General features: G+C 33.9%; 2 pseudogenes; both read left to right on the forward strand.

The window, feature by feature from the left end:
- The first annotated feature begins 5,846 nt into the window (after window positions 1–5,846).
- On the forward strand, window positions 5,847–6,813 carry LOC103581193 (annotated as a pseudogene).
- A 5,455-nt stretch (window positions 6,814–12,268) lies between these two features.
- Window positions 12,269–13,312, forward strand: LOC103581194 (annotated as a pseudogene).
- The last annotated feature ends 610 nt before the right edge of the window (window positions 13,313–13,922 follow it).

Genomic DNA, 13,922 nt, shown 5'->3' on the forward strand with positions numbered 1-13,922 from the left:
GAACCCTCAGCGGGAGTGTCACCACACTCCCAAGCGGTGCACTATAGCAGTGCGCCACCGGGCCGGCCCCAATGTTCTTTATTTTTTGACATCAGAAAGTGTTAGTCCTCCAACTTTGCTCTTTTTCAATGTCACTTTCACTATTTGGCAGCCCTTGTGATTCCGTATGAATTTTAGTTTTGACTTTTCCATTTCTGCAAAAAGGTCAATGGGAATTTGATATGGCTTTACTGATTATGTGGATCAATTTGGAGGGTATTGACATTTTAACAATACAAATCTTCCAATTCAAGAAGGAGAGATGTCTTTCCACGCATTTAGGTCTTCTTTATTTCATCAATATTTTGTAGTTTTTAGTATGTAAGTCATTTTTGGTTTTGGTTAAATTTTTATTAGAAGCAATTGTAAATGGAATTGTTTTCTTAGTTTTCTTTATCAATTGATCATTCATATCACATAGGAAAATGACCAATTTCTGCATGTCAATTTGTATCCTGCAATGTTGCTGAATTTGTTTACCAATTCTATATGGGTGTGGATTTTTTAGAATTTCTGTACATCAGATGATGTCTTCTGTGAATAGATGTGATTTCATACCTTCCTTTTCAAACTGGTTGCACTTTGTATGCTATTCTTGAATAGTTGGTCTGGATAACACTTCAAAAAAATACTGAATAGAGTAATAGAAATAAGTAACAATTTTTTCTTCCTGGTCTTAGGAGAGGAATCATGTCTTTTTTTATTGCGTGTGGCATTTCCTATAGGCTTTACATCCAATCTTTGCCATTCAGTGTAAAAGTTTAATGCATTTAAATTACAAGTAATTACTGATAAGGAAGCACTTACTTCTGGCATTTTTAGTTACTTTTTTCTGTGCGGCTTATATATATTTTGTTTTCCAGTTCCTTCTTTTGTGTTTATTTTGATTCTAATGTACCAATTAATTCCCTTCTCATTTTCTCGTTTGTATTTTTTTTTTCTATTTTTAGTGGTTTTCCTGGGATTACAGTTCAACTTCTAAGTTTATGACAATTTAATTTGAATTAATGCCTTTTGTGATTGAATAGTATACAAAAAGTCTTCTCCCATACAGTTCTGCTCTTACTGTATGTTGCTGTTTCACAGATTACATCCTTATAAATTACAGACCAATTAACTTTAGATTCATAGTAATTGTTTTATGTATTTTCCTTTTGAATCATATAGGAACAGAATTAAAATAAAAATTTACAACATCCCCTGTAGAGGACTGAATTGTGTCTCCTAAAACTCATTGAAGCTTGACTCGTGTCCCCCAAGTTTTATGTATTAGCAACTTGGCTCCCACTGTGACTGGTAAGAGGACAGGAAATCCTATTATGGTAAGTGAAAGGTGGAGCTTTGTAAAGGTGATTAGATTGCAGGGTCTTGCAGTAGTGAATGTATTAAAAATGGTTGTCAGGGGCACAGGTCTGAGGGCTTTAAAAGAAGAGAGTCTGTCTTTCTCCATCCCTGCTCTGTCTACTTTCACCATCTTGCAATGTGAGGGGTCACTGTTGTCACCACTAGATGTACTCCTTGAACTTTGGACTTCCCAGCCTCAGAAATTGTAAGCAATAACTTGTTTTCTTTATAAATATTCCAGTTCCATGTATTTTGATATAAGCAACAAAAACAGACTAATACATCCCCTCCCCACATAACACTAGCTTTTGTATCACCTATGCATATTTACCTATTTTGTTACCTTTCCTGTATTTTACACCTTTGTATGACTTCCAGTTACTGCCTAGTGTCCTTCCGTTTCATCCTAAAGGACTTGCTTTAGTATTTATCACAGGACATATCTATTAGTGACAAACTCCTTCAACTTTTGTTGGTTTTAATTTCTCCTTCATTTTTGAAAACTAATTTTGCCAGATATACAAGTATAATTCTTGAGAGACTTATTTTTTCTCACTCCTTTAAATATATCATGTAGATTTATGTTAGTATATAGGTCTATGTTAGATTTCCATGAATTTAATAATTTTAATATATCTTTTAATGACAGTAACATTGAATAATATTACCCCTTTTACCTTCTCAAATATCTTGACATCATTTTCACTGACATTTATTATATGTCCTTATTTCCTGTGTTGCCCCATAAACTGAAAGTAATACCCAAAGCATTAATTATATTCAAAATAATAACCTCTGTTAAGAATACTTCATAAGATGCAATGTAAACCACACTTTATTTCATTAGATTGTTTCATTAATAGTGATGCTAAATTAATCCTCTGATTAAAATACTTTTTAAATTATTTTAATTTTATTGTAACATAGTTTATTGTACATATCTGTGTGGCAAAGCATTGTTCAATATGTGATGTTGAAATCAGAATAATTAATATATTCATCATTAAACACTGTAATTGATTTTGATAAAATTGTAAAGGCTAGATCAGTTTAAAGTTATGATGCATGTTTTTTATCTAACAAGTGATATGTGAATAAATTTTGGCACAGTACAAATATTATGTTATAAACAGATTTTCCACCATTGACAGTAAAATTATTCAGTGAAAATTATGCTATTTTTCAGTTACCTTTTGGCTTTAGCTTATATCTGATTAGCCAGTTGCCGCATTTAGATATTCTTAGGAGAAGGCAAAATAATTGTCTACTTTCATAATGTTGTCAATTTATGAAAAGTTACTTTAATCAACTAAATTTATAAGATTTATTTTTCTTTATTTTTTAAATTTTCTAATTTTTAAATTTATTTTTTTAATTTAATTTTATTTTGTCAATAGACAATATGGTTGATTTTTGTGGCCCATTACCAAAACCTCCCTCCCTCCTCCCACTCCACCCTCCTTTCTAACAACCTCATATCTGTTCATTTGTCGTATAAACTTCAAGGAATTGTAATTGTTGTGTCTTCTTCCCTCCCCCCACCCAGTTTTTTTGTGCATTCATTTATTTATTATTAGCTCCCACAAATAAGTGAGAACATGTGATATTTCCCTTTCTGTGCCTGACTCGGTTCACTTAATATAATTCTCTCCAGGCCCATCCGTGTTGTTGCAAATGGCAGTATTTCATTCTTTTTTATAGCACAGTAGTATTCCATTGTGTAGATATACCACATTTTCTGTATCCACTCATCTGAGGATGGACATTTGGGCTGGTTCCAACTCTTAGCTATTGCAAATAGTTCTGCAATGAACATTGGAGATCAGGTGTACCTTTGACTTGATGATTTCCATTCTTCTGGGTATATGCCCAGCAGTGGGATAGCTGGGTCGTATGGTATATCTATCTGCAATTGTTTGAGGAACCCCATACTATTTTCCATAGAGGCTGCACCAATTTGCAGTCCCACCAAAAATGTATGAGAGTTCCTTTTTCTCTGCATCCTTGCCAGCATTTATCATTCACTGTCCTTTGAATATTAGCCATCCTAACTGGGTTGAGATGGTATCCCAATGTGGTTTGGATTTGCATTTCGCGAATACTGAGTGATGTCGAGCATCTTTCATGTGTCTGTTGGCCATTTGTATATCTTCCTTTGAGAAATGCCTATTTAGATTTTTGACCATTTTTTTTAATGGCTTACTTGTTTTTTTGTTGTAAAATTGTTTCTGTTCCTTGTATACTCTGCTTATTAATCTTTGTCAGATGTATAGTTTGCAAATATTTTCTCCCACTCTGTTGGTTGTCTTTCAACTCTGTTAATTGTTTCTTTTGCTCTGTAGAAGCTTTTTGGTTGGATATAATCCCATTTATTTATTTTTCCTTTGGTTGTCTAAGCTTTTGGGTTCAGATTCCTGAAGTCTGTGCACAGTCCTCCTTCCTGAAATGTTTCTCCTATGTTTTCTTTAAGAAGTTTTACTGTTTCAGGTTGGACATTTAATTCCTTAATCCGTTTTGTTTGATTTTAGGATATGGTGAGAGGTATGGGTCTAGTTTCATTATTCTGCATATGGATAATCAGTTATCCCATCACCATTTGCTGAAGAGACAGTCTCTTCCCCAGTATATAGGCATGGTGCCTTGTTCACAGACCAGATGGCTGTATGTGTGTGGGTTGATTTCTGGATTTTTCTATTCTATTCCATTGATCAGTGTGTCTTTTTTTTATGCCAATACCATGTGGTTTTGGTTATCATAACTTAGTAGTATAGTTTAAAGTCAAGTAGTGTTATGCCTCTAGCTTTATTTATTTATTTTGCTCAGAATTGCTTTGGCTATGCATGGTCTTTGTTGTTCCATATAAATGTCTGGAGATTTTTTTTTTTCCATTTCTGAGAAAAATGTCATTGGTATTTTGATGGGGATTGCATTGAATTTGCATAACACTATGGGTTCTATGGACATTTTCACAATGTTGATTCTTCCAATCCAAGACCATGGGATATTTTTACTTCTTCTTTTGTCCTCTTTAATTTCTATCACCAGTTGTTTGTAGTTATCATTATAGAGATTTTTCATATCCTTGGTAAACTCAATTCCTAATTATTTTATTTTTTTTTTGGTGGCTATTGTAAATGGGCAAGCTTTCTTGGTTTCTCTTTCTGCATGCTCACTATTGGAGAATAGAAATGCTACTGATTTTTGTGTGTTGATTTTGTATCCTTCCTCTTTGCTGAAATCATTTATCAACTCCAAGAGTTTTTTTGTAGAGGCTTTAGGCAGTTTGATATACAGGATCATGCCACTTGCAACAGGGACAGTTTGAATTCATTTTTTCAATCTGGATGCCCTTTATTTCCTTCTCTTCTCTGATTGCTCTGGCTAGTACTTCCAACACTATGTTGAATAGGAGTGGTGAGAGTGGGCATCCTTGTCTAGTTCCTGTTCTTAAAGGAAAAGATTTCAGCTTTTCCCCATTCAGGATGATATTGACAGTGGGTTTGTCATATTTGGCTTTAATTATTTTCAGATACTTTCCATCTATACCTAACTTGTAGAGAGTCTTTCTCATGAACAAGTGTTGAATTTTATCAAGTGCTTTTTCAGCATCTATACAAATGATCATATGTTCCTTCTGATTGATTTTATTGATATGGTGTATCACATTTATTGATTTCCTTATGTTGAAGCAACCTTGCATCAGTGGGATGAATCCCACTTGATCATGGTGTATAATTTTGTGTATGTGTTGCTGTATTCTGTTAGCTAGTATTTTATTGAGGATTTTTGTCTTTATTCATCAAGGATATTAGCCTGTAGTTTTCTTTTTTATTTGTATCTCTACCTGGTTTTGGTATCAGGGTGATGTTTGCTTCCAAGAATGAGTTCAGGAGGACTGCCTCTGTTTCAATCTTTTGGAATAGTTTGTAGGGAATTGGTGTCAATTCCTCATTGAATGTTTGGTAGAATTCTGCTGTGAATCCATCTGGTGCTTTGCTTTTCTTTCTTTGGAGCCTTCTGATAACCACTTCAATCTCTTTTATTGTTATTGGTCTGTTCAGAATTTCTACATCTTCTTGGCTCAGTTTTGGTAGTTTGTGTGTATCCAGAAATGTATCAACTTCCTCCAGATTTTCAAATTTGTTGTCATATAGTTGTTTATAATAGTCTCTAATGATTCCTTGTATTTCAGAGGTATCTGTTGTAATATCAGCTTTTTCATTTCAATTTTTTTATTTGGGTCTTCTCTCTTCTAAAATTTTCTTTTAATTGAAACTGATTGCACATATCCATGGGTGCAGAGTTGAATATTAATATGTGTGTGTAATATGTGATGCTCAAAACAGGATAATTTGTATGAGTTGGAGACATGTAATAATCGTACACGCACACATCTCATTTCTAGATAAACATAATAATTATTCTTATATTTATCTCCAGCATTGGTTTCCTGAATGGCCTGAATGGATAAATGCAATCAAACAATTTTGAATAAATTCATTCTAATAGGAATCACAGACCTCCCTGAGCTGCAGGCTTTATTACCTGGGCTCTTCTTCATTGTATGCATGGTCTCAGTGGCTGGTAACCTGTGCTTGGTCATCCTCACAAGCATAGATTCAAGGCTACAAATACCCATGTACTTTTTCCTCAAACACTGTCTTGTACTGATCTTGGTTATTTGACAGCTTGGGACCCAAAATTTTGGTAAATTTTGTTGTAGATGAATGTGCAATCTCTTATAATTCATGTGCTACTCATCTCATATTCTTCAGTTAATTTATCATTAGTGAAATTTTTATTCTGTCAGCAATGGCCTATGACCACTATGTGGCCATCTGTAAGCCTTTGCTCTACACAGTCATCATGTCACAAACATTATGTAGGGGGCTGGTGGCAATACCTTATATCTACAGTGTGATATAGTCTTTGTTGACCATCATACAAAATTTTAATTCATCATTTTGTGGCCGTAATGTCATCAGATATTTCTACTGTGATAGTCTGCCAATGATATCTTTACTGTTCTCAGACACACATGAAATTAAATTGATAATTCTGGTCTTTTTAGCTTTCAATTTGATTTCATCTCCCCTGATAGTCTCTGCATCCTACATTCAGATCCTTGTCACCATCCTCAGGATGAACTCTGCAGATGGCAGATGCAAGGCCTTCTCTACCTGAGGATCTCACCTGACAGTGAGAGTCATATTCTATGGCACGCTATTCTTTATGTATGTACAACCCAAATCCAGCCATTCCTTTGAAACTGATAAAGTGGCCTCTTTATTTTACACTTTGCTCATACCCATGCTGAATCCCATGCTCTACAGTTCAAGGAACAATGAGGTGAAAAATGCCTTACATAGAACAAGGAAAATGTGTGCAAATATTTTATTTAAAATTAAGTGTAGGGTATGGCTACAATAAATTAGGCAACAACCAATAAATATTATAATTGTTATTGCTTTAACCTTGTTGTTGTCTCCAGAATCAGCATGTGACAAGCACAGAAAGAAAGAAACATTTCAATTTTTTGCAACCAGTATCTATCATTAGCATATGACTAATCCCTGCTCATACTTCAGATATTAATATATATTTAGTTTCTAGTCCAGATTAGGGGTCATTTCTACTTATTCTCACCTATAGCCTGTTTTCATGTCTCTTCCACTAAGTTATTATTATTATTTTTTAATCAGAGACTCTGTATATTCCATTCACTACTTTATCTTTTGTGCCTCAGACAGTAAAAGGCACATAACAGATACCCAATAAATTCAAAAACCATGTATTGTTAAGTTCAATAAACATAAATTATTAAATTAAACAACCAAATTTCTCCATTTGTGAAGCTTACGGGGAATACAGAAAATAGGCAGAATGAGAAGAAAGTTATATAACATGATAGATGATATTCAGTCAAACACAAAAAGAATTGAACAAGTGGCAAGGATGGGAGTTAAATTTTTAAATTAGTTTGTCAGGGGAGCCCGCTGAGAAAATGACATTTAAACAAACACTTGCAGAGTTAGTGAGGAGCCTGTGTGGATATCAAGGGGAAGACTCTTCCCAGGTGAGAAATCTATTAGTGCAAAAATTCATAAATAATAATAAGACTGTAGTGATGAGGAGCAACAGAGTCAAAGGTGGTTGGAGCATAAAATAAGGTTAAGAAATGGACTACATAATGGTTTACTTGTAATGTAAAACTTGACCAAGTAGGACTATATAGGCCATTGTCAAACTTGCCTTTTGTTTTGATTGATTGAGGAACCATTGTAGGATTTTTAGCCAAAGAACAATGTGATCTTTTGTTAATGGACAGTTGTGAGTGTTGTGCAAATAATAGATTGCAGAATGTTAAGAATTGAAAATGGAAAATCCTGCATGGTTTTAATTATGAAACTTTCAGAAGAGAACAAAAGCATATGCCAGGATGGAAACAGTTAGGCGATGAGAAGTAATCTGAATCTTTTTTTTTTTTTTTTTTTAATGTGCAGGGTTTATTGCTGTTATTTCAATCCACAACAGTTCTTATTTTAATTCTTTAAATAAGGTTTTAAAAAGAATATATTTACTTATTTTTATGTGGATGAAAGAAGCTTAAAAAAGTTAATTATTAAAAAAAAGAAAGGAAAGAATACTTCCAGAGCTCACTTTAATATATGCTGATTAGTCTCCTCTGCTACCAACTAATATGGGGTAATAGATAATTGATTTAATGACCGACTAAAACAAGAAAAAGAAAAAACAAAGGCAATATATGTGAAGCAATAATTTTTGAAACACTGACATGAGACAACAAAGGACAATTTTTCTGAAAGATGGAAAACAGATGAGATGAACCCCCACCTATATGTCTTCAAAGAGTATCCAGAGTGCACTGCAAAAATGGCAAACCCAAGTGAAACCTAGAAGAACTTAACTTAATTATGTGTTTTTATTGTTTTGCGGATGCATATGTATGTTAAAAGTTGTCAAATTTGACATTTTCTACATGTGAAGTTTATTATTTTCAGTGATATCTCAATTAATTTATTTAATTACTAACCATGCCAACAAATAAGAACAAACACAAAAGAAAAAGGCAGTAACAGGAAAACACAACCCACGAGGTCACAGTTTGGTTACATCACAGGTAATTTCTGGCAAAAGTAAAATAAAAAGTTTAACAGTTACTATGTACCACATTTCTGTATATGTATAATGCTACTACATACAATGGAATGAGAAAAACTGGGACTAAAGTGAGTACAAGTCAGTGTCTGGAAAGAAAGTACATTTATGATGTTTTTCAGTAAGGTCAGAAATGACCAAAATTTAGAGGCTGTGTTATTTATATCAGTGAGTCAACTTCTAACTTCACTCTTAAAGCAGAAAAATTGCTAAAAGCAACAATAAAATCACATTATATTGTTAACATGTGCAGTCTTATGGAAATCATTGGCAATAGTTTGATAGCATTAACCTCTAAGACATTCATATTATTTATTTATGCTCTTTTTTTTAAAATGTCACTTCATTATGGATGCATTTGGCTTTTACAACTGATTTACTTCCAAATGGAGAAGTATCTTTCCCAGCAGAAAACGATTCTTTTAGGATCTGGCTAGGTGAACAGAATTGGAGTAACAGAACTAAATTCACACTTGCCTGTATAGCAATCCTATATATATTGTTAGATAAACTAAGGCCAATAGTGAGAACGGTACTTTGTATCTTCTAATTTGGTTTACATATTTGAATTTTCTAAAAATAATTATGTTGTCTCTTTTATTAGTTTCCTAATACATGAGATTCTTGACATCTCAAGGCCTTAATTACATCAGCAAATTTCTTTGTCAATGGAAGGTAACATGTTTACTATTTCTGGGTAAGGACATGGGCATTTTCTGAGGGCATCATTATTCTGCCTATTGCATCTCTTCTGGCATATTTTGTGAAACTGAACAAATTTGTACCTTTCTTATTTACCAGAGCTCACTAATGTAATTTCACAAGTGATTAAACACTGTATACCCTTTCTACATTATCTAGCTGAACGTTTGTGCTAAATAAAGTATACACAGAACTGTCTTTGAATAAAGGAAAAACAAAACCATTCATTTCAAAACTTCCAAAAGTGTGAACACTCATACACACCCACTCATCCCACACTCATCACACTTTTATTCAGATGCATGAATCACCTCAATCAACCAACCAGACACCTCTGCCAAGCACAAGTTTTCAATAAAGCAAGATAGGAAAACTAATTTCTCAACTCTCATCTCACATTGGTCATAGTTCACCCCATGGGGCATTAACTCACCTCCTCTTCCAGGTCATTCCTACCTGGATGTGCAGGAGGTTCATGGTATCTTGTATTCAAATATTAACAACAAAAACTTGCTGGGGTTAGGGGAGAGAGGAGGTGCAGGACACAGTGGTGGAGGAATGCCGTCTGTGAGACTTTCTGTGAAACTAGTAAAGACCTCAAAAAGCCATCACAAAGGACCTTCATTCTGTAGCTGGAATGATTGCAATAGCTCTGACCCAGTTCCCTAATCCAGGGCTGCCCTGGACAGAAAACATTACAAGTATGTAAATTATGAATGGGGCACACACTGAATCCCTTTGAGAACTTGAGTATCAATCAAATCATCAAACATCCCTAAATTCAGAACTATAGTAAAAGCCGTTTTACCAATTAAAACCCACAAAACTGATGGGAGGATCATGTTATTTTCCTAGAAATACATTTTGTTTCAAAGGACTGTGATTATATATCTCAATATTTTGTGTAGATCCCAAGGCTTTCCAGTATTAAAGACTTTTCCATTATGTCAATAACCAAAAAAATGATTGCACTCAAGAACACTTAATTTTTTTTTAAATTCAAAAGCACCACTGAGGAATTTTAATGTCTCTCGTGGAGTTTTATTGCCCATATGGTCTGCAAATGTTTGGTTTGAGCAGCTATTGCCATCTCTCTGGAAGTCCACAGTCCTTCACTCCAGTTGTCTCTACTGTCATAGGCCACACCTGTCATCTCTGCTATCCAGAGAGCCTTTACAAAAACGCTACTTCATAAAAATTAAGGTGCCCTTTCAGCAAAGTTTTTCTGAATAGAAGTAGATTTTGCTAAAAGTTGTCAATGTGGGTGGTCAATGTATGCAAACTTACAGCTAGATAGAAATAATAAGTTCGAGGGTTCTATGGTTGTCCTAGGTATATACAATTAAGAATAATTTATTGTATATTTTCAGATGACTAGAAGAGAGGAGTTCAAATGTTCTCAACAAAAGACATGATAAATGTTTGTGATGACCTCACTTTAAACATGCACACATTGTATACATCATCAAAATATCACTCTGTATCCCGTAAATATATACAATCAAAAATAATAATAAAAGGAAAAGGAAATAAGTAAATACTGGAATATGAAAACAAAGGTGCCAAGGATCAGGACAGGATAGCCTCTTCAAAAATAGTGACTGAGAAAATGTAATACCTATATGCAAAATAAAGAAGATGGGCCTTTGTTATATAGAAAAACAACTAAGAATTGATTAAAGATGTAAATATAAGTCACAAAATAAAATTTTTAGAAGAAATTATAAGGAAAAAGCTTCAGAACTTTGGGCTTGTCAATGATTTTGTAGATATGACACCAAAAGCCAAGTAACAAAAACAACATTAGATGATGGCAGTACATCATACTGAAAACCTTTTGCACAGCAAAGAACAATCACCAGAATGAAAAGAAAACCTACAAAATCAGATAAAATGTTTGTACACCATGTATCTAACAAGGGATTAATATCAAAAATATATAAGGAACTCCTAGAACTAAATAGCAGTGACAACTACAATAGTAATAATTTGAATTAAAACTGGACAAGGACTCAAATACACTTTTCTCCAAAGAAGACATGCAAATGGCCTACAGATGTGTGCAAAGATTTTCATTATCACTAATCATAAGGTGAATGCATATCAAAAGCATTTTAAATGTGTCTAAAGAACTCTATTCATTCAATGAGTTTCATCATGTAGTGCCTTATTAAAGAATCATTTACTTTTTTATTATCAAGTAAATCATTATATTGTTATTTTGAACCAGATGATAATTGGGGTATATTCCCTTCAGGACATTTCCTGTGGGTTTCATCGACAGTTGAGTAAGTACATATAAACAATCTAAATTAGCATTGTTCACAGTATACATAAACCAGTATTTGCCATTCCACAGGTAAGAGAAATTTTAAAGTATTCCAAAAAAAATATTTTGAGAAAGGAAGGGAATATGTCAAGTGCAATTATGTTGTTTTGTACTAAGCATTTTAGCTACTAAACACCAAGTAATACCAATCTAGTTCTTATCTGTTATATATGTGAATCAAATATGTTCATCAAAATCTAATTTATTCAGAGTCTGTCTAAGAATTAAAAATCAACACTTACTGGAACAAAGAAAAAATAAAAATACATGTTATGTTTATGTTTGTAGAGATAGATAAATGTACTCCTAATAGAGTGTATGCTTTTACAGAGTATAGCAAAACATTATACACAAATGCTGAAAGATCTAGAATTCTGGTATCTCTTCCAATGCTCTGTCCACTGATAGACTATCTCATGTGTTTGGATGTCAGCAAGAATTGTTCCTAATCACTCACTTGTTTTTTTTAATGTTATATGAAAACAACTAATAGAATTCAGTAGTAAATTAATGAGTTGACCTGATGGTATTTGTAAAAGCAAGAATTCAACTAGTGAGTGATGAAGTCTGTCTTTGATTTGATTCTGTAGAGAATGGCATTAATATTAGTCACTGTCTTCTGATTTGCTCATAGAAAATCGTGAGTGCAAGAATGTGTGTACACGAAGACCATTCATGTCCTCTAGAGTCACAGTATTCTTAATTGTTTACAGTTATGTGAACTACAATTTTATAAACACCTTCAATTTTGATCTATGAGATTTCAACATGGAGAATGTCACTGAAGTCACCATATTTGTACTGAAGGGCTTCACAGACAATGCTGAAATGCAGGTCATCTTTTTCTTGTTCTTTCTAGCAATTTACCTCTTTACCCTCATGGGAAATTTAGGACTGATTGTTTTGGTCATTGGGGATTCCAGGCTTCACACCCCCATGTACTATTTTCTGAGTGTGTTGTCTTCTGTGGATGCCTTCTTTACCTCAGTTATTACACCAAATATGTTAGTAGACTTTATGTCAAATAATAAAGTCATTTCACTCCCTGAATGTGCAGCACAGATATTTCTCGCTACTACTTTTGGAACCACGGAATGCTTTCTCTTGGCTGCAATGGCCTATGATCGCTATGTGGCCATCTACAACCCACTTCTGTATTCACTGAGCATGTCACCCAGAGTCTATTTACCACTCATTGTTGCTTCCTATGTCGGTGGCATCTTACATGCTACAACACACACAGTGGCCACATTCAGCTTGTCCTTCTGTGGATCCAATGAAATTAGACACTTCTTTTGTGATATTCCTCCTCTTTTTGCTATTTCTTGTTCTGACACTCACACAAACCAGCTTCTACTCTTCTACTTTGCTGGCTCTATTGAGATATCCACTATCCTGATAGTCCTGGTCTCCTATGGTTTCATTCTGGTGGCTGTTCTGAGGACGCACTCTGCTGAAGGAAGACGAAAAGTGTTCTCTACATGTGGCTCTCACCTAACAGGAGTGTCACTTTTTCATGGAACACTACTCTTCATGTATGTGAGACCAACTTCCAGCTACACTTTGGAGCATGACATGATAGTGTCAATATTCTACACCATTGTGATTCCCATGCTGAATCCCATCATCTACAGTTTAAGGAACAAAGATGTGAAAGCGGCAATGCAAAAAGTGTTTGGGAAAAATTGGTTTATCAATAAAGTATATATTTCACACTGAAAATTAAATTGAAAGAAATTGAGAATGATATTCTGCACCTCAAAATCAAGAGAGTGTTGAAATGTTTGTTTTAATTAAATAGTTTAATTTGTTCTTCTTGGACATTTTAAAACAAAGATCATTGGCAACCTCTGTCTATACTCTTACTATTTGTAAATGCATAAAAGCTGTATCATCCATTTTTCTTTTACTATGTTCATAGTGATATTTGTAAGTATAATTTACATATGTGCATATACACATATTTACCCATATATGTACATAGATGCTAAGACTGGTTGATATATGCAAAATGCAAACATACAGGCTTATGTGTATGTAATTTTTACTTTAGAATCTGTATATCATTTTATTTTATCTCTACATAATTTGAATTGCATATGATCTCAAAGTTGAAATTATAAACAATATTATGGTTATATCTGACTAACTTGACTAAATACGGCCTAGTCCACAAAAAAGCCATTGCTCACATAACTCAGGTCATTGTCCATGGAATCATTTGCATCTGACCCCCGTTGAAAGCATTCTGTTCCATCCTTAGGTCTCTGCATTTGCAGCAATCTAATCACATAGTAAGGGTGAGCTTTGAGGCCTGCCTGCTTTAAAT

This window comes from Galeopterus variegatus, unplaced genomic scaffold (assembly GCF_000696425.1).
Source record: "Galeopterus variegatus unplaced genomic scaffold, G_variegatus-3.0.2 Scaffold12523, whole genome shotgun sequence".
NCBI classification, from domain to species: Eukaryota; Metazoa; Chordata; class Mammalia; order Dermoptera; family Cynocephalidae; genus Galeopterus; species Galeopterus variegatus.